Consider the following 15,702-nt stretch of genomic DNA (forward strand, 5'->3'; position numbering starts at 1 on the left):
ATTCCATTCTGAAAACTGATGTAATTACTTCCTAAAGATCCTCCTTCTGTACATCATCATCTTAGGTGTAATAATTTCAACATAGGAATTCTGGGTAGACACAAACTTTTTGACCCATCATAGACACAAATTTTGATAATAAATTACTGAATGGTGTTAGGTTGCTCTAATCCTTTAACACTAATCTCCAATAAACTCTAAGTAATTATTTAATAACCCTATGCTGTCAATTGCAAGTAGAAAGTGATAAAGAATAGCATTAAACCAAATAAACTAATAACAGGACCACTCTCTATTACTACACTACTCTACCATTGATTGGATGATTTTGGAAACAATGTTTAAGCCTTTCTGGATCTCAATTATTTTCTTAACTAAAAGGTTAGAATCATTGCCATTTATTTCTATAAATAGAATGACACACATAACCTGAGGCAGAATTCTTGATTAGAACCTTTACATGAAACACAGATACCACCCAGAAATGCCTTTGGGAAGCTCGGATGTCTGATGACCTTACTATTCTCTTGGAATATTTTTTCTCATAATTATCTTGTGTTTGACAGATACCAACCCTATTTATACTCTGGTTACAGTAAGTCATTGACTTATTTCTGTTAAGGATAAAAGTGATTATTGTTGAAATGATTTGCTAACCCCACGCTTTTGATTGAAAGAATTAACATTGTGAAAATGGCATCCTGCCAAGGGCTATCTACAAATTCAATGCAAGACCCATCAAAATCCCATTGTCATTATTTACTGAAATAGAGGAAGCAATCCAAAAATTCATATGGAATTATAAAAGATTCCATATTGCACAAACAATCTTTAGCAGAATGAAAAAGACTGGAGGAATATCTATACCAAACTTTAGACTCTATTACAGAGCTGTAGTAATAAAAACGTCTTTGTACTGGAACAAGAACAGGCCTGAGTATCAATGAAATAGAATTGAATACCCAGAAATCAACCCTATCACAGACCTATGGTCACCTAATCTTTGATAAGGGAGCCAAAAAATAGGATGGAAGAAAGACAGCCTTTTCAACAAATGATACAGGCAGAATTGGTTAAGCACCTGGAGAAAATTAAAGATGGATCCTTCTATGTCACACTAGATCTCCTTGGCACAGGTTGAAATTTTCTTAATAAAGGCCCAGAAACACAGCAAATTAAAGAAAGTTTGGACAAACGGGAATGCATTAAAATGCAGAGCTTCTGTGTGGCAAAAGACATAGCTGGCAAGTTAAATAGAAAGCCCACAGAGTGGGAGAAGATTTTCAATAGTCACACAACAGCCAAGGACCTCATATCTAAAATATATGTACAGCTCAAAAAATTGAATCTCTCGGGGCCGGGAGTTTGGCCTAGTGATTAAGGTGTTTGCCTAGCATGCATGAAGACCCGGGTTCGATTTCTCGGTACCACGTACATAGAAAAAAGCCGGAAGTGGTGCTGAGGCTCAAGTGGTAGAGCTCTAGCCTTGAGAAAGTCCAAGGACAGTGCTCAGGCCCTGAGCTCAAGCCCAGGACTGGCAAAAAAAAAAAAAATTGAATCTCTCAAAAACAAATCCTTAAAGAAACAACCATCCCATTAGATGGTGCGATAAAGGCTTAAAGAGACTTCTCTAAAGAAGAAATAAGAATGGCCTACAGACACATGGAGAAATGCTCGACATCTCTGGCCATAAAAGAAATGCAAATCAAAACAACTCTGAGATTCCATCTCACTCCAGTTAGAATGGCCAGGATCAAGAAAACTAATAACAGATGCTGGCAGGGATGGGGCCAGGAGGGATCACTACTACACTATTGGTGGGAGTGCAAACTCATTCAACCACTATGGAAAGCAGTATGGCGATTCCTCAAAAGACTAAACATAGAGCTCTCCTATGACCCAACAATCCCAGTCCTTGCCATTTACCCAAAAGTCCAGAAACAAGGACATCCTAAACCCACTAGCACAGTGATGTTCACTGCAGCACTATTTACGACAGTGAAGATAAATAACCAACCCAGATGCCCCACAATAGATGATTGGATCAAGAAAACGTGGTACTTATACACAACAGAATTCTATGCTGCCATCAGAAAGAATGGCATTGCCCTATTTGTAAGGAATGAAAAGCCTTGGAAAAAATCCTAAGTGAAGTAAGCCAGACCCCAAAAAACAAAGGCTTCATTGTTTTCTTTATTTGTAATAATTCATATGTATCTAGGATTTTCCTAGCAGAAGATCACAATAGTTCAAAACCTATGTACATGTGGTCATATAGGATGAGACTAAGTGAAATGAACTTTAGGATATGGAAACAAGTTTTTCTTTGTGATTGCTCTTCTTAATTTACTGTATGAAGTTATTTCTTTTCTGTTTATTTCCTCCCTATGGTTTATCTCATGTAGTTACTGTATCTGACTTTGTTACTTGGTATATTGTACACACACACACACACACACACACACACATATATGTATTTTTTTTTAAATAGGGAAGGGAAAGTAGGACAAAAGCATGAGAAGGGATATCATTGTTTGACAAATAATATAACCCCTACCTGACGAATGCAACTGTGATCCCTCTATACATTATCCCAACAATAAAATACAATAAAAATGATTTTGTTTATTCAAAGCACAACAAAAATGGAAACTGCTAGTGAGCTCCCTGGGAGTGGGAGTTGATTTATTTTAATGATCTCTGCTTTTGAGCTTTAAACATTGTTGGATGTTTTGGTGTGACATGTGTGTTTGTGTGCCCATACCTTGAAGAAAGGGATGAGAGACATGTGAGTGGCACAAGAGGAAACAATTCTGAGAGAAGAATTTATCCAACGGCACTGAAACTCCTAAAGTTGATGGAAAGACACTCAAGCATAGATCACTCTGGGGCATCAACAATGGGTTTATGGATCTTCTCTGTAGGACACTGGCATTTCAGTGCCTCCATCTGTTTACTTGCTTGCTCTTCAGTCAAGTTTAAAGTTCTCTGGAGGACATAGAATTGAATCAGCTTCAGGGAAGTCCTTGTTTTATGGGATCAACCAAATATAGTGGAGAGAAGCATACACACACACATACACACACACACACACACACAGATTTTATATATATATGTATATATACACACACACTATATGTATGTATAAGCTACATACCTATATATATATGTAGAATGTTGTGAGCCGAGTAATCATTCAGACATATGTTCCAAAACAATGTCACAGTCTGCACTTTAAAAAAAAGATTAAGATATAAGGAATAATGGGCTACATAAAGACAAACATTACAGTTTATCCAAACATGGGCCCCGAGACAAGTATTTGAATATGAGAAATTTATTTGGAATGTAAATTCTGAAAATTCCATGAAAGAAATGCAGAAGTATAAGAAAGGAAGCTAATAAGATGTGTTAACATCACCCCCCCCAATACAGCCTAGTTGTAATTCCACCAGTACTCAAGAGCCTTCAGGGCAGCCGGAAATATTTCTCTCAGTTTTTTTTTTTTGTCACCTCTTCCAACTTTAACCTTGTTGTACTAAGCAAAACAGAATGATACAAACACAAACGTGAGGTGTCTATACAGTGAAGTACTATTTAGCCATAAAACAATCCTTAGATGTCATGGTTAACACCCATAATCCTAATTTTCAGTAACCTGGCTGACAGTGTGCTGAGAGATACTGGCTCAGAATGACAAGTGCTACATGTTGCTGCCGTGGAGTGTAAGAACACTGGTCTCATAGAAGTAGGTTACAGATCAAGGTTCATTGTGCATGTCTACGAACATGGCAAATGAATTCCACATGTGCAGCTAATTGATGCTAATAAAAGTGTGGAAATTATATAGAGCTATAACATAGAGAAAAGGAAGTAGACTGTTGTGTAGTGGCTATCAGATGTTGGAAGAGATAAAAAGAAAGGAGAATACTAAATTCATGAAGTAGGTGAATATTAACTAAAATATTGTCAATGTTATCTCAAAAATAATGATAAATTCATGAAGACAGTCAGATGCTAACTCCCCCTGTGGATTATAATACAATGTGTACTGTGTATTGACATATATATGCCTTTTGAATATGCTATTATTATATCTGAATTGCATACAAAATTAAAAAAAATGTTTTGCCAAGTGAGTGAGTAGCTGCTAATATGGTTAAAAATCACTGAAAAGCCCTAGGAGAATATACACTCATGTAGGTCACTGGTTAACTATGTTTCTGGGTTGTAATTGTTTTTTTTTTTTCACACTGTCCTGATTGTGTTAAGACAGAACAGCTTTTAGAAGTCAGTGAACACTTCTTAGGTATGACATATGCTCCTTTCCATTAAAGGTAGTCCCTGAGCAAGGAAATGGTGAATTGCTAAGCTAGGAGACATTATTTCAACAGGAACAGCATGTGAGGAATTCGCAATGACTCATCTATCATCTGCAAATTACTTTAATACAGCTAAAAGCATAAATCCCCAAAGGAATGGAGAATCAGTGCCCTCAGACAAACTCATGTTAACGTTGGATGATTTGAAGGAACAAATTATATCTTTTCACCTCTTCAGCAAAGGATAGTCAATGGTGTTGATATTTTGATTAATAAGATCTCTTGAAGTCCCTTAAGAATTATCTGGTAGCAAGCGGGTACTTGTGGTTCATGCCTGTAATCTTAGCTACTCAGGATGCTGAGATCTAAGGATCAAGGTTCAAAGCCAGCCCGGATATTAAAATCTGGGAGACTTTTATCTCCATTTAAGCACCAGAAACTGAAAGTGGTGCTGTGGCTCAAGTGATAGAGCACTAGCCTTGAGCTGAAGTGCTTAGCGGCAGTGCCCAGGTCCAGAATTCAATTCTCAAGACTGACAAAAAAAAATTATCTCGTAGCAAAATATATATGATATATGTGTGAGACAACTTTGAAAAAATATTTAATTTAATTATCCAAAATATGTCTTCTGGTTAGCATTATAGTTGGTTACAAGGATACTTGGATATTTACTTATTTATGTTCCTTTTGTATTTAATGTATATGTTGTATGCTCCAGAATTACTTTTTGATTTTCATTAATATTGCTTAGTAATAACTTCCAAAATATATTTTTAGAGCATAAACACATGGGTTTGTTAGTAGTTAAGTGACCATTTTTACTGTTGGATGCTGGAGAGGCTCTGCCTCAAGTCTGTGAGCAGTTGGAGATGGTAGCGAACTTCATCTAATTTTGGAATCACACTGTGTGGAAACAAGTTTAAGGATATCAGGAATATATTTGAAAATGAAGCATACTGAAGAAAAAATTGTTAAATAATGAATAAAATTGTCCTTGGACTTTGCAAAGGACTAAAAATACAATCAAGTGAAAATTTTGTAGAGAAAATAGTTTTGATATGCATCTTTTAATATTTATGGAAACATGAAAAGAGAAGAACATAAATCTGTGCCCTGGAAAAGATACATCAATCATCTTTCTTTGGACAAGTTTACAATAGATTGCTAAAAATCTTTTTTTTATTTGCATATGAACTGTCAAAACAAAAATAAAAACTTTTCAAAAGTAGCCATTGTTACTTCAAAATTCACTATCTTTTGCAATATAGTTTACTCAATTAGGGAAACACATCATATAATCAAGTGGATAAACAATTAACTTAAAAAACATTTGATGATGTAGCTGTGGATTTCAGCTGGGAGGAGTGGTAGGATCTGGACAATGCTCAGAGGACCCTATACAGAGATGTAATGCTGGAGACCTACAGCAACCTGGTGTCATTAGGGTCCTGTGTTCTAAAACCTATATTGATTTTCAAGCTAGCTAGGTACAGAACCATGGATAGGATATTCCTCAGACAAGGGTCTGACCCTGTTTGGGTGGTCGTAGAAGAGCTTCTCCTGAACTCCAGATGAAAAACCCACCGGTGGAGCTGGTGACTGATGTAGATGGAGAATCATCACTGCACTCCAGAAAGCATAGGCCTTCTGTAGAAAACACCAAACAGGTTTGCAGTCCTGTGGATATAGCTTGTGCTCTGAACCCCACATGGGACACAGTTGAACCTGCAGATACTCTGGAGGAAGAAAAGGAGGAGGCACATTTCCTTTCCTTTGCTTTCACAGTCCACCCAGAGTCAGTCCACGTGAGTCAGAGCGACACTCCACTTACTGTGCAGGCTAAACGGCCACCTGCTGGGCTCATGGAAAGTGTCCCCAGCTTATGTGAGGGGGAAGCAGTAAGTGCAGTCTCAATACTGGATTCACTGGAGGAAAATGAATCGATCCTCAAGGAATATCCAGACCCATCTGTCTCACCCCAGGAGAAGCAATCTCCAGTAGACAAACTAGAATCTGCCCCCCTCTTAACTCAGGAAGAACATTCTGTTTCTTATGAGGAGACGGACCCTTCTGAGGACTCTGAGGTAGAATTACTGCCTGAAGGCAACTTGGAGACCAGTCTCCATTTAGAGCTTCCCTGCTCCCTTCCTAAATAGGCATCTCTTTATCTTGCTCTCATGATTGGTGTCAAGTGTTGATTGCATTTACTTTTCTAACTATTAAACTCTCATTTTTAATATTATGGTATAAAAAAAGAAAAAAATACCAAGTTCACCCAACTCATTTATAAATTGACAATAATCACAACTAAAATCAGATTTTTTCTTGTAAAATAATTTAATTTTTTACAGGGCTAATGGTGCAAAAATAAATCTGAACATTCTGATAAAAGAATGAAATAGGCAAACAAGAGAAAGATTGTCTTTCACTATTGTGTGTGTACATATATAAATGTGTTAGTGAGAGTGCAGAGACAGAGACAGAAAGAAAAGAGTTAGAGAAGCTGGTTATTACCTGCTTAAGATTTTTCAGCAAAGTTTAGTTTCTACATTAGACATTTTATCTGAAAAAATATGTGTGATTTAGTCAGTTAAATGTGAAAAACAGAACTCTGGATGTTGAATGAGATCTTTCCTCATCTTCCATTTACAAACAAAGTCATGAGTTCTTGAGATTCCACTTGTGAAAGGCATTTCAAAGAGTCTCACAAAAAAGGCACTCTCACAAGCTGAAAAATTTAGCAGGGATTTATTTTAGTACATCTTAATAAAGTAGAGTGAAATAGAAAATGAGAGAAACTTAACTGTAACTGGGACTCTTAAGGTATATATAACTTTGTCCCCTGACCCTCTCTTTAAACCTAACATTCAAATCTGTATGCTGAACATGGCTAAAAATGAGCTGAAGTACCAGCATACTGTGGCATAATGCCATATAATCTTCTTTAACTGTTTTTAAAATTAATTTTCCAATTTGTACCGATGATTCTATAACAGATATTGCATCACTATTTTACCTATTAATTTCCAAATGGTAAATCATCATTGAGGTGTTTACTGGACCTATAAATCAGTCCATTCTTTCTAGATTTATGTTGCAAATATCACTTATCTTTTGTTCTTTGGTACATAAAATAGATTTTTTTGCCAGGTCACCTCTCACAAAGAGCCATCTGAACTAACCACTGTTAACTTACATAAACATGCATAAAATGAGGCAAGTGTGTTAGCCCCCAACACTGTAAAATTTACAATATAAAGGTCTGTGTTAAGAGAAAAATTGGATCAGAAAGGATGTGAAAAACAGGAAAAGAAAGACTGTTCATTATTGTATTACAAGACTTCTTACAAAAAAGAAGTTAATAGAATAAAATAAGTATTTAAGAAAAAATGTATATTGTCAGTGGTTGAAATTGATTTGTCAAGAAGTGAAAGAAAATCAAGACAAAGCCTAGAAGAATGTCCTGGCAAGAGAGAAGTAACACATGGGGAGTAATTTTAAGGAGGAGGCAGTGAGGAAGGAGAAAAAGGGGTTGGAGAGTGGGAGAGACAGGAGAGGGGAAGACTAAGGCAGAGAGAGACAAGTGTTTAAAAAGAAAGTATCCTTGTGAATGGCTCAATCTTTGTTATATGAGGAAAACAAAGTAGCTCTAAAAATGACTGTAACTTTTGAGTCTAAATTAGAGTATATCAGTAAATTAATGACATTAACAAGAATAGGCATTCTTGTTAATCACTAGATAGCACCAAAGTATAGAAAGAAAGTACAATACAGCTTTAAGTTAAACTGACTTCAGAGACAATCAGTGTTCTCTTTATGTACAGAATTTTTCTTTTTCTTTTTTTTTGTTAGGTTGTGGGACTTGAACTCTGGGCCTGAACATTGTCCCTGAACTCTTCAGCTCAAGGGTACTTCCCTACTTCTTGAGCTACAGTTCCACTTCTGGATTTCTAGTAGTTAATTGGAGATAAGAGTCTCAGGGACTCAAAGTGCTGGCTTTGAAATCTCAGGCTACTGAGTAGCTAGACAGGCATGAGCCACCACACCTGGCTTGTATAGAGATTCTTTAGAGCAAAAAAAAACCTGGAATCCAATGCACACTTGGATTAACTTATACTTAATTTTCCCTCTCATGAATACAAGCATATGATGATGGCTTTTTATATACATAGACCTACAATAGATGTGGTCTTTATTCTTCTTTATATTTTTCTCAGTTGTGGAGTTTTAACTCCGCGCCTGGGCACAGTCCCTAAGCTCTTCAGCTCTACCACTTTGAGCCATGGTTTTCTGGTTTTCTGGTGGTAAATTGGAAATAGAATCTTATAGACTTTCCTGCTGGCTTTGAACTGCAATCCTCAGAACTTAGTGTCCTGAGTAGCTAGAATTACAGATGAGAGCCACCAGCACCCAGCTCTTTATTCTTTTCTTTTTTTTATCTTTCTATTTATATGCCATTCAATAATCAAGACAATATTTATGTCTGTATAGCTTGACAATATTTTCTGAGGCAATAATCAGTTTGGTTGTCATTTTAAATACTGTCCTTTGATGCATGTGAACTATTTTCACAAGATGCATGTGAACTATTTTCACAAAATTGCAATTCCTGAAAACGTGGGATTTGCAATTCCTGAGAAGTGGGATTTGTAGTTACCAAAATCAGAAAGGAAATTAATGGGGAAGATTGACTTCTACAGGGCATGACTTGGCACTGGGGGCTCACAAGTATAATCATAGCTACTCAGGAGGCAGAGATCTGAGGATCTTGGATTGCAGTCAGCATGATGCAGGAAGGCCCACAAGACTCTTATCTCTAATTATCCAACAGAAAATCTGAACTGAAACTGTGGCTCAAGTGGTAGAGTGCTAGCCTTGAGCAGGACATGGTCTGCAACATTAGATCAGGGATGTGTTTTATTAAAAAGAAAATCCTATTGTATATCTTAGCTAATAACTTGTAATATTTACTACATTAGAAGTTAATACTTAAAGTTAGTACTTAAAGTTTCTAGTGAATATGGAAAAGTTTTTATTTTAATCCTTCATTGTTTTGCCTCTTAAGAAGAAATTTCCTATTTATAAATTATAACAACTTCATAACTTTTCCAGAATTAGAGAATTTGACAGATTAGAAATTTGCTGAAGGGCTTTTTATTTCTTATTAAACTTGTGATTATGGTAGTATTCTAATTAAAAATTACTGACAGTTAAATTCATGATCATGCATGACTTAACTAAATAAAACAGTTGATTCAAGTAATTATTTACATGTGAGTGTATTAGAAAGATAGCAACTTAAAAAATATCACACAATAATCACACTGTTAATTGAAATCTCAGAGAGGTGATAATATACACTGTGATTATTGTTTTCTGTGCTTTTGAATTGCACAGACAGAGGGTCAAGCTTTAAAAAATATGAGATAGTCATTTGGCAATGCTATAAAAAATGTGTTCAGTGTTTCAAGATTCTTGAGCAACTTGTGGGAGGTGGATTAAGAGATATGTTTCCAATCTTGAATTATTTCTTGAGGGTACAATTCTCAAAGCATAAGAATGTTCACTCTCGGAGCTGGGAGTTTGGCCTAGTGGTTAACGTGCTTGCCTAGCATGCATGAAGACCCGGGTTCGATTCCTTGGTACCACATACATAGAAAAAAGCCAGAAGTGGTGCTGAGGCTCAAGTGGTAGAGCTCTAGCCTTGAGAAAGTCCAAGGACAGTGTTCAGGCCCTGAGCTCAAGCCCAGGACTGGCAAAAAAAAAAAAAAAAGAATGTTCACTCTCAATTAGGAATTTCCTAGCATGTGAACTGGAAATAGGAATTTGAAAATAAGAAATGAAATACTTTAATAACTATAGAACATCCCATTCTTATGTAATTTTTAATGAATATCTCCAATACCTTATATTTCCACTATTTACAAAGTATTCCTGAGCACCTCTTTCCTGAGTGAGATTTCTGATCACTGCACTAGGAAGTGTGGTAAGCAGTGATAGCATGCTTAGGTTCCTCTAACACTCCCCTCCTATGTGCCCTCGATTCACTTCCCACTTTCTCTCCAAGCCATTACACAGGTTGATAAAATATGCCTCATCAAACCTGGCGGTTGAGAACACCTTTAAAAGTAAGACATGTTTGCTTACGCACAAGTGATATTGTGATCAGGAACACCAGGATAATGTTTGTGTCCTTTTGTTCCCATATACATGTAGGGAGCTTCAAAGGACCTTAGGGAGCAGAGTTTCTAAATCCTTGACCAGAAGATATTTTATCATGTGCCTAGCAATTTTGTCATAACAGAAGTCACTGTTAATTTTTGGCTTAGGGAAAGAATCTTCCTAGAGTATTACCCCTCTTCCCCATTGCTTTCCTTGTTTATATGATTGTTCACTAGTTATTTAAAGTGGTATATGCTGAGATAAATGAATGACACCACAGACAAGTCATTTTTCTTATGTGTTATTTGTAATATTTTTTAAAAAATCTCTTGCAGCACAAAAGGATTCATGCCCCAAAATAACATTGCAGATTTTTACATAAAATCAAATTGGAGTAGATTTTTTTATAGTCCTTTATAGAAAGACATTTTGTGTGTGTGTGCTTATACTCATGTAGTTGGCCTTAGAACCAAAACATACTGACTGCTTTTCTTTGTTTTTGCTGGAACATATGGTTGAGACTCCCTCAGCTTACTTTATCAGACTTTGTGTGATATATGGCAAAACTGGGTGTATTATTGGAGCAAACAACTACAGCAGTGACTTGATGCTCTGAATTGATCACTGTTTTGGTGTGCAAAACAGCCGCTTTTTAAATGCATTCTTATATATTCCATATTTGCCTGGGAGACTTATGAGGATGCATCTAGACATAATTTTGTGCTTGTTTACTATGACGTCATGACAGGGTGTTCAACTTAAACGATGGAACCAAATACCAAGTATGAAAAGGTTATTATAGAAATACCATCTAGGCTTGAACACAGCAAAAGTGACTTGTTGCTGTTACTACCTTGCTCATCTTTTCTCATTTCCAAGCTTCTACTCAGAATTCAACCATTGCACTACACTGATCACTCTCACTTTTAGGGACTGACTGTCAATCAGCTTATCAAAGCACAGATGACTTTTATACTTGTAGAAAATGGGAATGAACTGTAACATAATTCTTGAATAGCTGAAAAAATTCATAGTACATCCATGTTACAGAATACTGTTCAGAAATTAAGTCTATGCATCGCCCCATTTGTTAGGAAATGGAAAAACTTAGAAAAAATCATATTAAGTGAAGTAAGCCAGACTCAAAGGAAATTAGGCTCAGTGGTTTCCCTCACTTGTCATAATCAGTAGAAACCTTGGGCTCTCCTAGCAGAGATTTGCAATAGAGCAAAACATAGATATATAAGGCCATATAGTTTGATGCTAAATGAACGGAGCTCTAGGTTATAGAAACAAAAGCCATATAATGAGTGATTGTTGTCCTTAATGTACTATGTTATCTCTCATCTCTTTTGCTGTCCCTTGGTTATCTCATATTGTTACAGTATTTCACTTTGTTATCTGATATATTGGATATATTTGTATTTGGTTATTTGAAATTGGATAGGGAAGGGGGGAAAACAAGATGAGGGGTGGGGTTGGGGGGAGGGAAATGGGGACCAAGACATGAGAAAGGGTATCAATGTATGTGAATTAATGCACCTTCTATCTGGCAAATATAATGTAACCCTTCTATTAATTAAAATAAAAATATATGAAAAAAGAAACTAAGTCTATGAACAGAAACTCATGCCAAATTTCAAAGTAAAATATACATGTACTAATTTTTCTCAATCATGATGAGCTTATCATCTATTATCTGTCATATAAATGTACCTCTTCATCTATTATCTACCGATATGTTATTACTTGTCTATAATCTATATCTATTTTCCATCTACACATTTATCTATTTATATCTACATATTTTTCTATTATCTCTCATGATGAGATGAGTCTATTATCTATCTATCCATCTATCTGTAATCTCTCCACTCTCAAATTAACAATAGCAATACCCCATTGAATAGGATAATTTATTTTCAGTACTGTAGAGTAAATCCATGTATATGTTGGGCAAATTCTCTACTACTGACCTTCATGTTCAGGCCTTGTTTTTTTGAGATAGGGTTTGGTTTTTTCAGATTGGTCTAGAACTCATCATTATCCATGCTTCAAACTCCAAAATGCTAGGATTACAGGCACATTGTATCATGTCCAAGTGGATAATTCTTTTATTTTTTCCTATTTTCTTTGTTATGTTCTTTGTTCTCATTTTGCTTCCCTTCTTTCTGTCCTCCACACTTCCTTATATTTTCCTTTACTTTCATTTTTAGAGGGCCCATGTAAAGGATATAAGATACATGTCTTCAATAGAAACTGTCTTTTCTTCTTATTCATAAGGCAACAACAGAACAATCTAGGCCAGGTTTGACTGTTCTTAAATATTAATTGAATGTTTGCAAATCTCACTGGTCATTGCATTTATTCTCCATTTATGAAAAGGATGGTTCTTCTGAGATTAATCAGTATTAACAGCTATATGACAGGTTATTTACTTGCCTGACACTTTTACTAATTTTTAGGCTTCATAATAGCTTTTCTCCCTTATGACACAGAACAATTTTTAAATGATTGACATTAAATATTATTACAGTGTTAGTGGGCTCAGAATTAATTTTAATCAAATGGCAAAGCAAGGGCTTTAATTATGAATCGAGATCATTGCTTAACTATTAAACCATATTTTTCATAGTAAAACCAACTAGTCATTTAAATTTCCTTGTGTAATCTTTTTTGTGTTCAGGTAGATACTACACAGAGCGAGAGCTAAATTAAATTTATTACATTTCAAAAAGCAGTTCATAGAACTGGCAAGTACTAATGTTTGAGACTGTCAAATAACTCCAAATATAGAACTAAAGAATATTTCAGAACTTTTCTAATCTTTCCATTCCTATTGTCTTATAACAATCCACCTCCTCAGCTGCCATACACTAATCACTGGAACAGGGACATCTGTACTGCAGAAATGCATCTTTACAGTACAGATTTACTCTCATACTTGTCAACTTTCTTATCTTTATTAAGTTATACAGATATAATTTCTAAGAAACTAATTTCAAATAGTGCTAAATTAAATATTTTATTTTTATCTTATTCAAGTTTTATAAAATGTTTTTATTATAAAGCAGTTAGAAATGTATTTTATGTATGGAATAGTTCTATTGGAAATAATGAAATTAAAAGGAATAGGTATCAACAATTAATGATTACTCATCTTGTATAGTGAGAGATAAATGACATTACTTATAAAAAAACAGTTACAACATAAAATCCTAGAGTCTCCTACAGTCAAAAAACAAATGGAATTAAGTTGAAACTTTGGAAATTTGATTAAATCACTCATGTGATTTATCTTTTTGTCAGGATAATGTATAGAGTAGTTACAGTTAATCATCAGGTAATAGGTACATTAATTCTTCCACATTAATATCACTTCTCAAGTTTGTGTACCCATTTCTCTCCCCCTCCCAATCATCTTGTTCCCCCCTTCTCTTTCCTATTTCAAATAAACAAATAAACATATATCATAAGGGCAAAAAAAAGAGAAGAGAAATAACAGTACATTAATAACTATCACACATGATAAAGCTCTTGTTTCTAAATCCTGGAGATCCTTTCATTTAGTCTCATCCTATATGACCTTATGTACCTCAGGTTTAAGTTATTGTAATTCTCTGCTAGGAGAGTCCTAGATGTGTACTAATTATTACAAATGAGGGAATCCTTCGGGTCTGGCTTACTTCACTTAATAGGATTTTTTCCAAGTCTTTTCATTTCCTTACAAATGGGGTGATGCCATTCTTTCTGATGGCAGCATAGAATTCCATTGTGTATAAATACCACATCTTGTTGATCCACTCATCAACTGAGGGGCATCTGAGTTGATTCCTTATCTTCACTGTGGTAAATAGTGCTGCAATGAACATCGTTGTGCTAGTGGGTTTAGGATGTCCTTGTTTCTGGACATTTGGGTAAATGCCAAGGACTGGGATTTCTTAGAACATAGGAGAGCTCTATGGTTAGTCTTTTGAGGAATGGCCATATTGTTTTCCATAGTGGTTGAATGAGTTTACACTCTCACCAACTGTGTAGTAGTGATCCCTCCTAGCCCCATCCCTGCCAGAATGTGTTGTTACTAGATTTCTTGATCGTGGCCATTCTAACTGGAATGAGGTGGAATCTTACAGTTGTTTTCATTTGCATTTCTTTTATGGCCAGAGATGTGGAGCATTTCTTCATGTGTCTATAGGCCATTCTTATTTCTTCTTCAGAGAAGTCTCTCTTTAAGTCTTTATCCCACCATTTAATGGGATGGTTGTTTCTTTTAGGATTTGTTTTTGATAGATTCATTTTTTGAGCTGTAGATATGAGGTCCTTTTCTGTTATATGGCCTGTGAAGATCTTCTCTATTATTCTTATATTTAATTTGCTAGCTATGTCCTTTGCCACACAAAAGCTCTGCAGTTTAGTTCAGTCCCATTTGTCCAACTTTCTTTAATTTTCATGTTTCTAGGTCTTTATTAAGAAAGTTTTGACTTGTGCCAAACTGTCCTGGTGTATCTCCTATTCCTTCCTGTAAAGTTTTCATGGTATCTGTTTTACCTCAAGGTCTTTGATCCATTTGTAATTAATTCTGGTGTAGAGTGACATAGAAAGATCCATCCTTAGTTTTCTATAGGTGCTTAACCAATTCTGCCAGCACCATTTGTTGAAGAAGCTGTCTTTCTTCCATCCTATTTTTTTGGCAACCTTATCAAAGATTAGGTGGCCATAGGTCTGTGGGTTGATTTATAGGTCTTCAGTTCTTTTTTCCCATATATTTTTATTGTAATTAATAGAAGGGTTACATTATATTCACCAGATAGAAGGTGCATTACTTCACAAACACTGATACCCTTTCTCATGTCTTGGTCCCCATTTCCCTATCCTCACCCCTGCCCCTCATCTTCTTTTCCCCCCTTCCCTATCTGATTTCAAATATCTAGCTCTTCAGTTCTATTTCATTTGTTCTCCAGCCTATTCTTGTGCCAATACCAAGCTGTTTTGGTTACTAGAGCTCTGTAATAGAATATGAAATTTCCTATCGATATTCCTGCAGTGCTTTTCTTTCTGCTAAGGATTGTTTTTGCCATACGGAGTCTTTTATTATTCCATATGAATTTTTGGTTAAGCACCTGATTTTTTTCTAGAAACTCTTCATTTCTCTTATTTATTTTTTAGAACCCTAAATGAATGTAATTCTGGAATTGAGAAAAATACAAATGTCAAATGC

The sequence above is a fragment of the Megascapheus bottae genome, chromosome 5, assembly GCF_031878675.1.
Source record: "Megascapheus bottae isolate mThoBot1 chromosome 5, mThoBot2.hap1, whole genome shotgun sequence".
NCBI classification, from domain to species: domain Eukaryota; kingdom Metazoa; phylum Chordata; class Mammalia; order Rodentia; family Geomyidae; genus Megascapheus; species Megascapheus bottae.